Source organism: Megalopta genalis, unplaced genomic scaffold, assembly GCF_051020955.1.
Source record: "Megalopta genalis isolate 19385.01 unplaced genomic scaffold, iyMegGena1_principal scaffold0550, whole genome shotgun sequence".
NCBI lineage: Eukaryota > Metazoa > Arthropoda > Insecta > Hymenoptera > Halictidae > Megalopta > Megalopta genalis.
In genome coordinates, this window is record NW_027476619.1 from 107501 (window position 1) to 122500 (window position 15000).

The window sequence follows — 15000 nt, forward strand, 5'->3', positions numbered from 1 at the left end:
AAAATTTTCACAAACTTTTCAAAGTCCCATCGCATCGAGTAAACTTTTTTAATAACGCTTCCGCACGATTCTAAATGCTTAATCCATATGTGAAATCGTTCACTGATCACGAATATCGTATTTAAAAAAATTACAAAAATTTATTTTTCAAAATAATCAAAAAAAACCGAAAAATCACAAGAGTAAAGTACCATTATTTTAAACAATATGTCGTTCTAAATGCTTAATCCCTATGTAAAAAAGTTATCTAAGCAAGAATATGTAATTGAAAAAAATTAGAAAAATTTATTTTAGCCGTAAATCGAAAATAATGGGGACACCGGAGCTGTTCGAAGCGCCGAGACGCGCCGCGTACGGCCGAATATTTTCTAAGTCCCAACGTACCGATCAAGAGTAAAGTACCATTTTCCTACATTAGATTTCGTTCTAAATGCTTAATCCCTATGTAAAAACGTTAGTTAAGCAAGAATATCGTATTTTTAAAAAAATCTAATGATAGGATTTTCCAGAAAATTGAAAAAACCGAAAAATGTCAAGAGTAAAGTGCCATTTTCTGACATTAGATTTCGTTCTAAATGCTTAATCCCTATGTAGAAACGTTAGTTAAGCAAGAATATCGTATTTTTAAAAAAATCTAATGATAGGATTTTTCAGAAAATTGAAAAAACCGTAAAATGTCAAGAGTAAAGTGCCCTTATTTTAAACAATGTATCGTTCTAAATGCTTAATCCCTATGTAAAAAAGTTATTTTAGCAGGAATATGTTATTGAAAAAAATTAGAAAAATTTATTTTAGCCGTAAATCGAAAATAATGGGGACACCGGAGCTGTTCGAAGCGCCGAGCGCGCCGCGTACGCCCGAATATTTTCAAAGTCCCAACGTACCGATCAAGAGTAAAGTACCATTTTCCTACATTAGGTTTCGTTCTAAATGCTTAATCCCTATGTAAAAACGTTAGTTAAGCAAGAATATCGTATTTTTAAAAAAATCTAATGATAGGATTTCCCAGAAAATTGAAAAAACCGAAAAATGTCAAGAGTAAAGTGCCATTTTCTGACATTAGATTTCGTTCTAAATGCTTAATCCCTATGTAGAAACGTTAGTTAAGCAAGAATATCGTATTTTTAAAAAAATCTAATGATAGGATTTTTCAGAAAATTGAAAAAACCGTAAAATGTCAAGAGTAAAGTGCCCTTACTTTAAACAATGTATCGTTCTAAATGCTTAATCCCTATGTAAAAAAGTTATTTAAGCAGGAATATGTTATTGAAAAAAATTAGAAAAATTTATTTTAGCCGTAAATCGAAAATAATGGATCGAGCGAATCGGTCGATTGCGCCGAGACGCGCTATGATGCAACAGACGAGCGATTGGAACGCCCGAATATTTTCAAAGTCCCAACGTACCGATCAAGAGTAAAGTACCATTTTCCTACATTAGATTTCGTTCTAAATGCTTAATCCCTATGTAAAAACGTTAGTTAAGCAAGAATATCGTATTTTTAAAAAAATCTAATGATAGGATTTTCCAGAAAATTGAAAAAACCGAAAAATGTCAAGAGTAAAGTGCCATTTTCTGACATTAGATTTCGTTCTAAATGCTTAATCCCTATGTAGAAACGTTAGTTAAGCAAGAATATCGTATTTTTAAAAAAATCTAATGATAGGATTTTTCAGAAAATTGAAAAAACCGTAAAATGTCAAGAGTAAAGTGCCCTTATTTTAAACAATGTATCGTTCTAAATGCTTAATCCCTATGTAAAAAAGTTATTTAAGCAGGAATATGTTATTGAAAAAAATTAGAAAAATTTATTTTAGCCGTAAATCGAAAATAATGGATCGAGCGAATCGGTCGATTGCGCCGAGACGCGCTATGATGCAACAGACGAGCGATTGGAACGCCCGAATATTTTCAAAGTCCCAACGTACCGATCAAGAGTAAAGTACCATTTTCCTACATTAGATTTCGTTCTAAATGCTTAATCCCTATGTAAAAACGTTAGTTAAGCAAGAATATCGTATTTTTAAAAAAATCTAATGATAGGATTTTCCAGAAAATTGAAAAAACCGAAAAATGTCAAGAGTAAAGTGCCATTTTCTGACATTAGATTTCGTTCTAAATGCTTAATCCCTATGTAGAAACGTTAGTTAAGCAAGAATATCGTATTTTTAAAAAAATCTAATGATAGGATTTTTCAGAAAATTGAAAAAACCGTAAAATGTCAAGAGTAAAGTGCCCTTATTTTAAACAATGTATCGTTCTAAATGCTTAATCCCTATGTAAAAAAGTTATTTAAGCAGGAATATGTTATTGAAAAAAATTAGAAAAATTTATTTTAGCCGTAAATCGAAAATAATGGATCGAGCGAATCGGTCGATTGCGCCGAGACGCGCTATGATGCAACAGACGAGCGATTGGAACGCCCGAATATTTTCAAAGTCCCAACGTACCGATCAAGAGTAAAGTACCATTTTCCTACATTAGGTTTCGTTCTAAATGCTTAATCCCTATGTAAAAACGTTAGTTAAGCAAGAATATCGTATTTTTAAAAAAATCTAATGATAGGATTTCCCAGAAAATTGAAAAAACCGAAAAATGTCAAGAGTAAAGTGCCATTTTCTGACATTAGATTTCGTTCTAAATGCTTAATCCCTATGTAGAAACGTTAGTTAAGCAAGAATATCGTATTTTTAAAAAAATCTAATGATAGGATTTTTCAGAAAATTGAAAAAACCGTAAAATGTCAAGAGTAAAGTGCCCTTATTTTAAACAATGTATCGTTCTAAATGCTTAATCCCTATGTAAAAAAGTTATTTTAGCAGGAATATGTTATTGAAAAAAATTAGAAAAATTTATTTTAGCCGTAAATCGAAAATAATGGGGACACCGGAGCTGTTCGAAGCGCCGAGCGCGCCGCGTACGCCCGAATATTTTCAAAGTCCCAACGTACCGATCAAGAGTAAAGTACCATTTTCCTACATTAGATTTCGTTCTAAATGCTTAATCCCTATGTAAAAACGTTAGTTAAGCAAGAATATCGTATTTTAAAAAAAATCTAATGATAGGATTTTCCAGAAAATTGAAAAAACCGAAAAATGTCAAGAGTAAAGTGCCATTTTCTGACATTAGATTTCGTTCTAAATGCTTAATCCCTATGTAGAAACGTTAGTTAAGCAAGATTATCGTATTTTTAAAAAAATCTAATGATAGGATTTTTCAGAAAATTGAAAAAACCGTAAAATGTCAAGAGTAAAGTGCCCTTACTTTAAACAATGTATCGTTCTAAATGCTTAATCCCTATGTAAAAAAGTTATTTAAGCAGGAATATGTTATTGAAAAAAATTAGAAAAATTTATTTTAGCCGTAAATCGAAAATAATGGATCGAGCGAATCGGTCGATTGCGCCGAGACGCGCTATGATGCAACAGACGAGCGATTGGAACGCCCGAATATTTTCAAAGTCCCAACGTACCGATCAAGAGTAAAGTACCATTTTCCTACATTAGATTTCGTTCTAAATGCTTAATCCCTATGTAAAAACGTTAGTTAAGCAAGAATATCGTATTTTTAAAAAAATCTAATGATAGGATTTTCCAGAAAATTGAAAAAACCGAAAAATGTCAAGAGTAAAGTGCCATTTTCTGACATTAGATTTCGTTCTAAATGCTTAATCCCTATGTAGAAACGTTAGTTAAGCAAGAATATCGTATTTTTAAAAAAATCTAATGATAGGATTTTTCAGAAAATTGAAAAAACCGTAAAATGTCAAGAGTAAAGTGCCCTTATTTTAAACAATGTATCGTTCTAAATGCTTAATCCCTATGTAAAAAAGTTATTTTAGCAGGAATATGTTATTGAAAAAAATTAGAAAAATTTATTTTAGCCGTAAATCGAAAATAATGGGGACACCGGAGCTGTTCGAAGCGCCGAGCGCGCCGCGTACGCCCGAATATTTTCAAAGTCCCAACGTACCGATCAAGAGTAAAGTACCATTTTCCTACATTAGATTTCGTTCTAAATGCTTAATCCCTATGTAAAAACGTTAGTTAAGCAAGAATATCGTATTTTAAAAAAAATCTAATGATAGGATTTTCCAGAAAATTGAAAAAACCGAAAAATGTCAAGAGTAAAGTGCCATTTTCTGACATTAGATTTCGTTCTAAATGCTTAATCCCTATGTAGAAACGTTAGTTAAGCAAGATTATCGTATTTTTAAAAAAATCTAATGATAGGATTTTTCAGAAAATTGAAAAAACCGTAAAATGTCAAGAGTAAAGTGCCCTTACTTTAAACAATGTATCGTTCTAAATGCTTAATCCCTATGTAAAAAAGTTATTTAAGCAGGAATATGTTATTGAAAAAAATTAGAAAAATTTATTTTAGCCGTAAATCGAAAATAATGGATCGAGCGAATCGGTCGATTGCGCCGAGACGCGCTATGATGCAACAGACGAGCGATTGGAACGCCCGAATATTTTCAAAGTCCCAACGTACCGATCAAGAGTAAAGTACCATTTTCCTACATTAGATTTCGTTCTAAATGCTTAATCCCTATGTAAAAACGTTAGTTAAGCAAGAATATCGTATTTTTAAAAAAATCTAATGATAGGATTTTCCAGAAAATTGAAAAAACCGAAAAATGTCAAGAGTAAAGTGCCATTTTCTGACATTAGATTTCGTTCTAAATGCTTAATCCCTATGTAGAAACGTTAGTTAAGCAAGAATATCGTATTTTTAAAAAAATCTAATGATAGGATTTTTCAGAAAATTGAAAAAACCGTAAAATGTCAAGAGTAAAGTGCCCTTATTTTAAACAATGTATCGTTCTAAATGCTTAATCCCTATGTAAAAAAGTTATTTTAGCAGGAATATGTTATTGAAAAAAATTAGAAAAATTTATTTTAGCCGTAAATCGAAAATAATGGGGACACCGGAGCTGTTCGAAGCGCCGAGCGCGCCGCGTACGCCCGAATATTTTCAAAGTCCCAACGTACCGATCAAGAGTAAAGTACCATTTTCCTACATTAGATTTCGTTCTAAATGCTTAATCCCTATGTAAAAACGTTAGTTAAGCAAGAATATCGTATTTTAAAAAAAATCTAATGATAGGATTTTCCAGAAAATTGAAAAAACCGAAAAATGTCAAGAGTAAAGTGCCATTTTCTGACATTAGATTTCGTTCTAAATGCTTAATCCCTATGTAGAAACGTTAGTTAAGCAAGATTATCGTATTTTTAAAAAAATCTAATGATAGGATTTTTCAGAAAATTGAAAAAACCGTAAAATGTCAAGAGTAAAGTGCCCTTACTTTAAACAATGTATCGTTCTAAATGCTTAATCCCTATGTAAAAAAGTTATTTAAGCAGGAATATGTTATTGAAAAAAATTAGAAAAATTTATTTTAGCCGTAAATCGAAAATAATGGATCGAGCGAATCGGTCGATTGCGCCGAGACGCGCTATGATGCAACAGACGAGCGATTGGAACGCCCGAATATTTTCAAAGTCCCAACGTACCGATCAAGAGTAAAGTACCATTTTCCTACATTAGATTTCGTTCTAAATGCTTAATCCCTATGTAAAAACGTTAGTTAAGCAAGAATATCGTATTTTTAAAAAAATCTAATGATAGGATTTTCCAGAAAATTGAAAAAACCGAAAAATGTCAAGAGTAAAGTGCCATTTTCTGACATTAGATTTCGTTCTAAATGCTTAATCCCTATGTAGAAACGTTAGCTAAGCAAGAATATCGTATTTTTAAAAAAATCTAATGATAGGATTTTTCAGAAAATTGAAAAAACCGTAAAATGTCAAGAGTAAAGTGCCCTTATTTTAAACAATGTATCGTTCTAAATGCTTAATCCCTATGTAAAAAAGTTATTTAAGCAGGAATATGTTATTGAAAGAAATTAGAAAAATTTATTTTAGCCGTAAATCGAAAATAATGGATCGAGCGAATCGGTCGATTGCGCCGAGACGCGCTATGATGCAACAGACGAGCGATTGGAACGCCCGAATATTTTCAAAGTCCCAACGTACCGATCAAGAGTAAAGTACCATTTTCCTACATTAGATTTCGTTCTAAATGCTTAATCCCTATGTAAAAACGTTAGTTAAGCAAGAATATCGTATTTTTAAAAAAATCTAATGATAGGATTTCCCAGAAAATTGAAAAAACCGAAAAATGTCAAGAGTAAAGTGCCATTTTCTGACATTAGATTTCGTTCTAAATGCTTAATCCCTATGTAGAAACGTTAGTTAAGCAAGAATATCGTATTTTTAAAAAAATCTAATGATAGGATTTTTCAGAAAATTGAAAAAACCGTAAAATGTCAAGAGTAAAGTGCCATTTTCTGACATTAGATTTCGTTCTAAATGCTTAATCCCTATGTAGAAACGTTAGTTAAGCAAGAATATCGTATTTTTAAAAAAATCTAATGATAGGATTTTTCAGAAAATTGAAAAAACCGTAAAATGTCAAGAGTAAAGTGCCCTTACTTTAAACAATGTATCGTTCTAAATGCTTAATCCCTATGTAAAAAAGTTATTTAAGCAGGAATATGTTATTGAAAAAAATTAGAAAAATTTATTTTAGCCGTAAATCGAAAATAATGGATCGAGCGAATCGGTCGATTGCGCCGAGACGCGCTATGATGCAACAGACGAGCGATTGGAACGCCCGAATATTTTCAAAGTCCCAACGTACCGATCAAGAGTAAAGTACCATTTTCCTACATTAGATTTCGTTCTAAATGCTTAATCCCTATGTAAAAACGTTAGTTAAGCAAGAATATCGTATTTTTAAAAAAATCTAATGATAGGATTTTCCAGAAAATTGAGAAAACCGAAAAATGTCAAGAGTAAAGTGCCATTTTCTGACATTAGATTTCGTTCTAAATGCTTAATCCCTATGTAGAAACGTTAGTTAAGCAAGAATATCGTATTTTTAAAAAAATCTAATGATAGGATTTTTCAGAAAATTGAAAAAACCGTAAAATGTCAAGAGTAAAGTGCCCTTATTTTAAACAATGTATCGTTCTAAATGCTTAATCCCTATGTAAAAAAGTTATTTTAGCAGGAATATGTTATTGAAAAAAATTAGAAAAATTTATTTTAGCCGTAAATCGAAAATAATGGGGACACCGGAGCTGTTCGAAGCGCCGAGCGCGCCGCGTACGCCCGAATATTTTCAAAGTCCCAACGTACCGATCAAGAGTAAAGTACCATTTTCCTACATTAGATTTCGTTCTAAATGCTTAATCCCTATGTAAAAACGTTAGTTAAGCAAGAATATCGTATTTTAAAAAAAATCTAATGATAGGATTTTCCAGAAAATTGAAAAAACCGAAAAATGTCAAGAGTAAAGTGCCATTTTCTGACATTAGATTTCGTTCTAAATGCTTAAACCCTATGTAGAAACGTTAGTTAAGCAAGATTATCGTATTTTTAAAAAAATCTAATGATAGGATTTTTCAGAAAATTGAAAAAACCGTAAAATGTCAAGAGTAAAGTGCCCTTACTTTAAACAATGTATCGTTCTAAATGCTTAATCCCTATGTAAAAAAGTTATTTAAGCAGGAATATGTTATTGAAAAAAATTAGAAAAATTTATTTTAGCCGTAAATCGAAAATAATGGATCGAGCGAATCGGTCGATTGCGCCGAGACGCGCTATGATGCAACAGACGAGCGATTGGAACGCCCGAATATTTTCAAAGTCCCAACGTACCGATCAAGAGTAAAGTACCATTTTCCTACATTAGATTTCGTTCTAAATGCTTAATCCCTATGTAAAAACGTTAGTTAAGCAAGAATATCGTATTTTTAAAAAAATCTAATGATAGGATTTCCCAGAAAATTGAAAAAACCGAAAAATGTCAAGAGTAAAGTGCCATTTTCTGACATTAGATTTCGTTCTAAATGCTTAATCCCTATGTAGAAACGTTAGTTAAGCAAGAATATCGTATTTTTAAAAAAATCTAATGATAGGATTTTTCAGAAAATTGAAAAAACCGTAAAATGTCAAGAGTAAAGTGCCCTTACTTTAAACAATGTATCGTTCTAAATGCTTAATCCCTATGTAAAAAAGTTATTTAAGCAGGAATATGTTATTGAAAAAAATTAGAAAAATTTATTTTAGCCGTAAATCGAAAATAATGGATCGAGCGAATCGGTCGATTGCGCCGAGACGCGCTATGATGCAACAGACGAGCGATTGGAACGCCCGAATATTTTCAAAGTCCCAACGTACCGATCAAGAGTAAAGTACCATTTTCCTACATTAGATTTCGTTCTAAATGCTTAATCCCTATGTAAAAACGTTAGTTAAGCAAGAATATCGTATTTTTAAAAAAATCTAATGATAGGATTTCCCAGAAAATTGAAAAAACCGAAAAATGTCAAGAGTAAAGTGCCATTTTCTGACATTAGATTTCGTTCTAAATGCTTAATCCCTATGTAGAAACGTTAGTTAAGCAAGAATATCGTATTTTTAAAAAAATCTAATGATAGGATTTTTCAGAAAATTGAAAAAACCGTAAAATGTCAAGAGTAAAGTGCCCTTATTTTAAACAATGTATCGTTCTAAATGCTTAATCCCTATGTAAAAAAGTTATTTTAGCAGGAATATGTTATTGAAAAAAATTAGAAAAATTTATTTTAGCCGTAAATCGAAAATAATGGGGACACCGGAGCTGTTCGAAGCGCCGAGCGCGCCGCGTACGCCCGAATATTTTCAAAGTCCCAACGTACCGATCAAGAGTAAAGTACCATTTTCCTACATTAGATTTCGTTCTAAATGCTTAATCCCTATGTAAAAACGTTAGTTAAGCAAGAATATCGTATTTTAAAAAAAATCTAATGATAGGATTTTCCAGAAAATTGAAAAAACCGAAAAATGTCAAGAGTAAAGTGCCATTTTCTGACATTAGATTTCGTTCTAAATGCTTAATCCCTATGTAGAAACGTTAGTTAAGCAAGAATATCGTATTTTTAAAAAAATCTAATGATAGGATTTTTCAGAAAATTGAAAAAACCGTAAAATGTCAAGAGTAAAGTGCCCTTACTTTAAACAATGTATCGTTCTAAATGCTTAATCCCTATGTAAAAAAGTTATTTAAGCAGGAATATGTTATTGAAAAAAATTAGAAAAATTTATTTTAGCCGTAAATCGAAAATAATGGATCGAGCGAATCGGTCGATTGCGCCGAGACGCGCTATGATGCAACAGACGAGCGATTGGAACGCCCGAATATTTTCAAAGTCCCAACGTACCGATCAAGAGTAAAGTACCATTTTCCTACATTAGATTTCGTTCTAAATGCTTAATCCCTATGTAAAAACGTTAGTTAAGCAAGAATATCGTATTTTTAAAAAAATCTAATGATAGGATTTCCCAGAAAATTGAAAAAACCGAAAAATGTCAAGAGTAAAGTGCCATTTTCTGACATTAGATTTCGTTCTAAATGCTTAATCCCTATGTAGAAACGTTAGTTAAGCAAGAATATCGTATTTTTAAAAAAATCTAATGATAGGATTTTTCAGAAAATTGAAAAAACCGTAAAATGTCAAGAGTAAAGTGCCCTTACTTTAAACAATGTATCGTTCTAAATGCTTAATCCCTATGTAAAAAAGTTATTTAAGCAGGAATATGTTATTGAAAAAAATTAGAAAAATTTATTTTAGCCGTAAATCGAAAATAATGGATCGAGCGAATCGGTCGATTGCGCCGAGACGCGCTATGATGCAACAGACGAGCGATTGGAACGCCCGAATATTTTCAAAGTCCCAACGTACCGATCAAGAGTAAAGTACCATTTTCCTACATTAGATTTCGTTCTAAATGCTTAATCCCTATGTAAAAACGTTAGTTAAGCAAGAATATCGTATTTTTAAAAAAATCTAATGATAGGATTTTCCAGAAAATTGAAAAAACCGAAAAATGTCAAGAGTAAAGTGCCATTTTCTGACATTAGATTTCGTTCTAAATGCTTAATCCCTATGTAGAAACGTTAGTTAAGCAAGAATATCGTATTTTTAAAAAAATCTAATGATAGGATTTTTCAGAAAATTGAAAAAACCGTAAAATGTCAAGAGTAAAGTGCCCTTATTTTAAACAATGTATCGTTCTAAATGCTTAATCCCTATGTAAAAAAGTTATTTTAGCAGGAATATGTTATTGAAAAAAATTAGAAAAATTTATTTTAGCCGTAAATCGAAAATAATGGGGACACCGGAGCTGTTCGAAGCGCCGAGCGCGCCGCGTACGCCCGAATATTTTCAAAGTCCCAACGTACCGATCAAGAGTAAAGTACCATTTTCCTACATTAGATTTCGTTCTAAATGCTTAATCCCTATGTAAAAACGTTAGTTAAGCAAGAATATCGTATTTTAAAAAAAATCTAATGATAGGATTTTCCAGAAAATTGAAAAAACCGAAAAATGTCAAGAGTAAAGTGCCATTTTCTGACATTAGATTTCGTTCTAAATGCTTAATCCCTATGTAGAAACGTTAGTTAAGCAAGAATATCGTATTTTTAAAAAAATCTAATGATAGGATTTTTCAGAAAATTGAAAAAACCGTAAAATGTCAAGAGTAAAGTGCCCTTATTTTAAACAATGTATCGTTCTAAATGCTTAATCCCTATGTAAAAAAGTTATTTTAGCAGGAATATGTTATTGAAAAAAATTAGAAAAATTTATTTTAGCCGTAAATCGAAAATAATGGATCGAGCGAATCGGTCGATTGCGCCGAGACGCGCTATGATGCAACAGACGAGCGATTGGAACGCCCGAATATTTTCAAAGTCCCAACGTACCGATCAAGAGTAAAGTACCATTTTCCTACATTAGATTTCGTTCTAAATGCTTAATCCCTATGTAAAAACGTTAGTTAAGCAAGAATATCGTATTTTAAAAAAAATCTAATGATAGGATTTTCCAGAAAATTGAAAAAACCGAAAAATGTCAAGAGTAAAGTGCCATTTTCTGACATTAGATTTCGTTCTAAATGCTTAATCCCTATGTAGAAACGTTAGTTAAGCAAGATTATCGTATTTTTAAAAAAATCTAATGATAGGATTTTTCAGAAAATTGAAAAAACCGTAAAATGTCAAGAGTAAAGTGCCCTTACTTTAAACAATGTATCGTTCTAAATGCTTAATCCCTATGTAAAAAAGTTATTTAAGCAGGAATATGTTATTGAAAAAAATTAGAAAAATTTATTTTAGCCGTAAATCGAAAATAATGGATCGAGCGAATCGGTCGATTGCGCCGAGACGCGCTATGATGCAACAGACGAGCGATTGGAACGCCCGAATATTTTCAAAGTCCCAACGTACCGATCAAGAGTAAAGTACCATTTTCCTACATTAGGTTTCGTTCTAAATGCTTAATCCCTATGTAAAAACGTTAGTTAAGCAAGAATATCGTATTTTTAAAAAAATCTAATGATAGGATTTTCCAGAAAATTGAAAAAACCGAAAAATGTCAAGAGTAAAGTGCCATTTTCTGACATTAGATTTCGTTCTAAATGCTTAATCCCTATGTAGAAACGTTAGTTAAGCAAGAATATCGTATTTTTAAAAAAATCTAATGATAGGATTTTTCAGAAAATTGAAAAAACCGTAAAATGTCAAGAGTAAAGTGCCCTTACTTTAAACAATGTATCGTTCTAAATGCTTAATCCCTATGTAAAAAAGTTATTTAAGCAGGAATATGTTATTGAAAGAAATTAGAAAAATTTATTTTAGCCGTAAATCGAAAATAATGGATCGAGCGAATCGGTCGATTGCGCCGAGACGCGCTATGATGCAACAGACGAGCGATTGGAACGCCCGAATATTTTCAAAGTCCCAACGTACCGATCAAGAGTAAAGTACCATTTTCCTACATTAGATTTCGTTCTAAATGCTTAATCCCTATGTAAAAACGTTAGTTAAGCAAGAATATCGTATTTTTAAAAAAATCTAATGATAGGATTTTCCAGAAAATTGAAAAAACCGAAAAATGTCAAGAGTAAAGTGCCATTTTCTGACATTAGATTTCGTTCTAAATGCTTAATCCCTATGTAGAAACGTTAGTTAAGCAAGAATATCGTATTTTTAAAAAAATCTAATGATAGGATTTTTCAGAAAATTGAAAAAACCGTAAAATGTCAAGAGTAAAGTGCCCTTATTTTAAACAATGTATCGTTCTAAATGCTTAATCCCTATGTAAAAAAGTTATTTTAGCAGGAATATGTTATTGAAAAAAATTAGAAAAATTTATTTTAGCCGTAAATCGAAAATAATGGGGACACCGGAGCTGTTCGAAGCGCCGAGCGCGCCGCGTACGCCCGAATATTTTCAAAGTCCCAACGTACCGATCAAGAGTAAAGTACCATTTTCCTACATTAGGTTTCGTTCTAAATGCTTAATCCCTATGTAAAAACGTTAGTTAAGCAAGAATATCGTATTTTTAAAAAAATCTAATGATAGGATTTCCCAGAAAATTGAAAAAACCGAAAAATGTCAAGAGTAAAGTGCCATTTTCTGACATTAGATTTCGTTCTAAATGCTTAATCCCTATGTAGAAACGTTAGCTAAGCAAGAATATCGTATTTTTAAAAAAATCTAATGATAGGATTTTTCAGAAAATTGAAAAAACCGTAAAATGTCAAGAGTAAAGTGCCCTTATTTTAAACATTATATCGTTCTAAATGCTTAATCCCTATGTAAAAAAGTTATCTAAGCAAGAATATGTTATTGAATAAAATGAGAAAAATTTATTTTAGCCGTAAATCGAAAAAAAGACTGTTCGTTTCTCTGTCTCTCTCGCGCGATCGAAGTATTGATGTTTCCCGGCAAAGTAATGGGATATTAATTAAACTTTATACACGAAATTACTCGTTTTGATCCCCGCTACACAGCCGTATACTTTTTATAATTTTGTGGAATCGGGAACCTTGCAATATTTATCATAACGCGGATCGACTGTCTCTGTCTCTTTCTAGATCGGAAGAATCGATGTTTCCCGGCAAACTAATGGGAGTTTAATTAAACTTTATACACGAAATTACTCGTTTTGATCCCCGCTACACAGCCGTATACTTTTTATAATTTTGTGGAATCGGGAACCTTGAAATATTTAACATAACGCGGATCGACTGTCTCTGTCTCTTTCTAGATCGGAATAATCGATGTTTCCTGGCAAACTATTGGGAGTTTAATTAAACTTTATACATGAAATTACTCGTTTTGATCCCCGCTACACAGCCGTATACTTTTTATAATTTTATGGAATCGGTAACCTTGAAATATTTAACATAACGCGGATCGACTGTCTCTGTCTCTTTCTAGATCGGAATAATCGATGTTTCCCGGCAAACTATTGGGAGATTAATTAAACTTTATACATGAAATTACTCGTTTTGATCCCCGCTACACAGCCGTATACTTTTTATAATTTTGTGGAATCGGGAACCTTGAAATATTTAACATAACGCGGATCGTCTATCTCTGTCTCTTTCTAGATCGGAAGAATCGATGTTTCCCGGCAAACTAATGGGAGTTTAATTAAACTTTATACACGAAATTACTCGTTTTGATCCCCGCTACACAGCCGTATACTTTTTATAATTTTGTGGAATCGGGAACCTTGAAATATTTAACATAACGCGGATCGACTGTCTCTGTCTCTTTCTAGATCGGAATAATCGATGTTTCCCGGCAAACTATTGGGAGTTTAATTAAACTTTATACACGAAATTACTCGTTTTGATCCCCGCTACACAGCCGTATACTTTTTATAATTTTGTGGAATCGGGAACCTTGAAATATTTAACATAACGCGGATCGACTGTCTCTGTCTCTTTCTAGATCGGAATAATCGATGTTTCCCGGCAAACTATTGGGAGTTTAATTAAACTTTATACATGAAATTACTCGTTTTGATCCCCGCTACACAGCCGTATACTTTTTATAATTTTATGGAATCGGTAACCTTGAAATATTTAACATAACGCGGATCGACTGTCTCTGTCTCTTTCTAGATCGGAATAATCGATGTTTCCCGGCAAACTATTGGGAGATTAATTAAACTTTATACATGAAATTACTCGTTTTGATCCCCGCTACACAGCCGTATACTTTTTATAATTTTGTGGAATCGGGAACCTTGAAATATTTAACATAACGCGGATCGTCTATCTCTGTCTCTTTCTAGATCGGAAGAATCGATGTTTCCCGGCAAACTATTGGGAGATTAATTAAACTTTATACATGAAATTACTCGTTTTGATCCCCGCTACACAGCCGTATACTTTTTATAATTTTGTGGAATTGGGAACCTTGAAATATTTATCATAACGCGGATCGACTGTCTCTGTCTCTTTCTAGATCGGAAGAATCGATGTTTCCCGGCAAACTAATGGGATATTAATTAAACTTTATACACGAAATTACTCGTTTTGATCCCTGCTACACAGCCGTATACTTTTTATAATTTTGTGGAATCGGGAACCTTGAAATATTTAACATAACGCGGATCGTCTATCTCTGTCTCTTTCTAGATCGGAAGAATCGATGTTTCCCGGCAAACTAATGGGAGTTTAATTAAACTTTATGCATCAAATCATTCAGTTTGACTCCTGCAACACAACCAAACACTCTCTGTAATTTTCTGAACTGAAAAACCACTGAAATTGCGCTCGAAATGCGGAGCGACGGGTCGACGCGTCTGCACTGTGCGACAGCTAGTCAAAACGTCCGAACAGCGTATTGTTTTCGATCTCTTGGTATAATATTCGTATTCCTTGCTGTGTATAGCTTCCGATCGATTATTGCAATGGTCAAAGTTCCAGCGGCGTAATGCTTTCCATAAGATTACATTAATATAACCAGCGGCATATTGCTTTCTATCTTGTAATGAAAATTTTATAACCAAGTACCAACGGCGTATTGCTTTCGTTCGGATAATGGAGATTTTACAACCAAGTACCAGCGGTTTCTGTCTTATAATTAAAT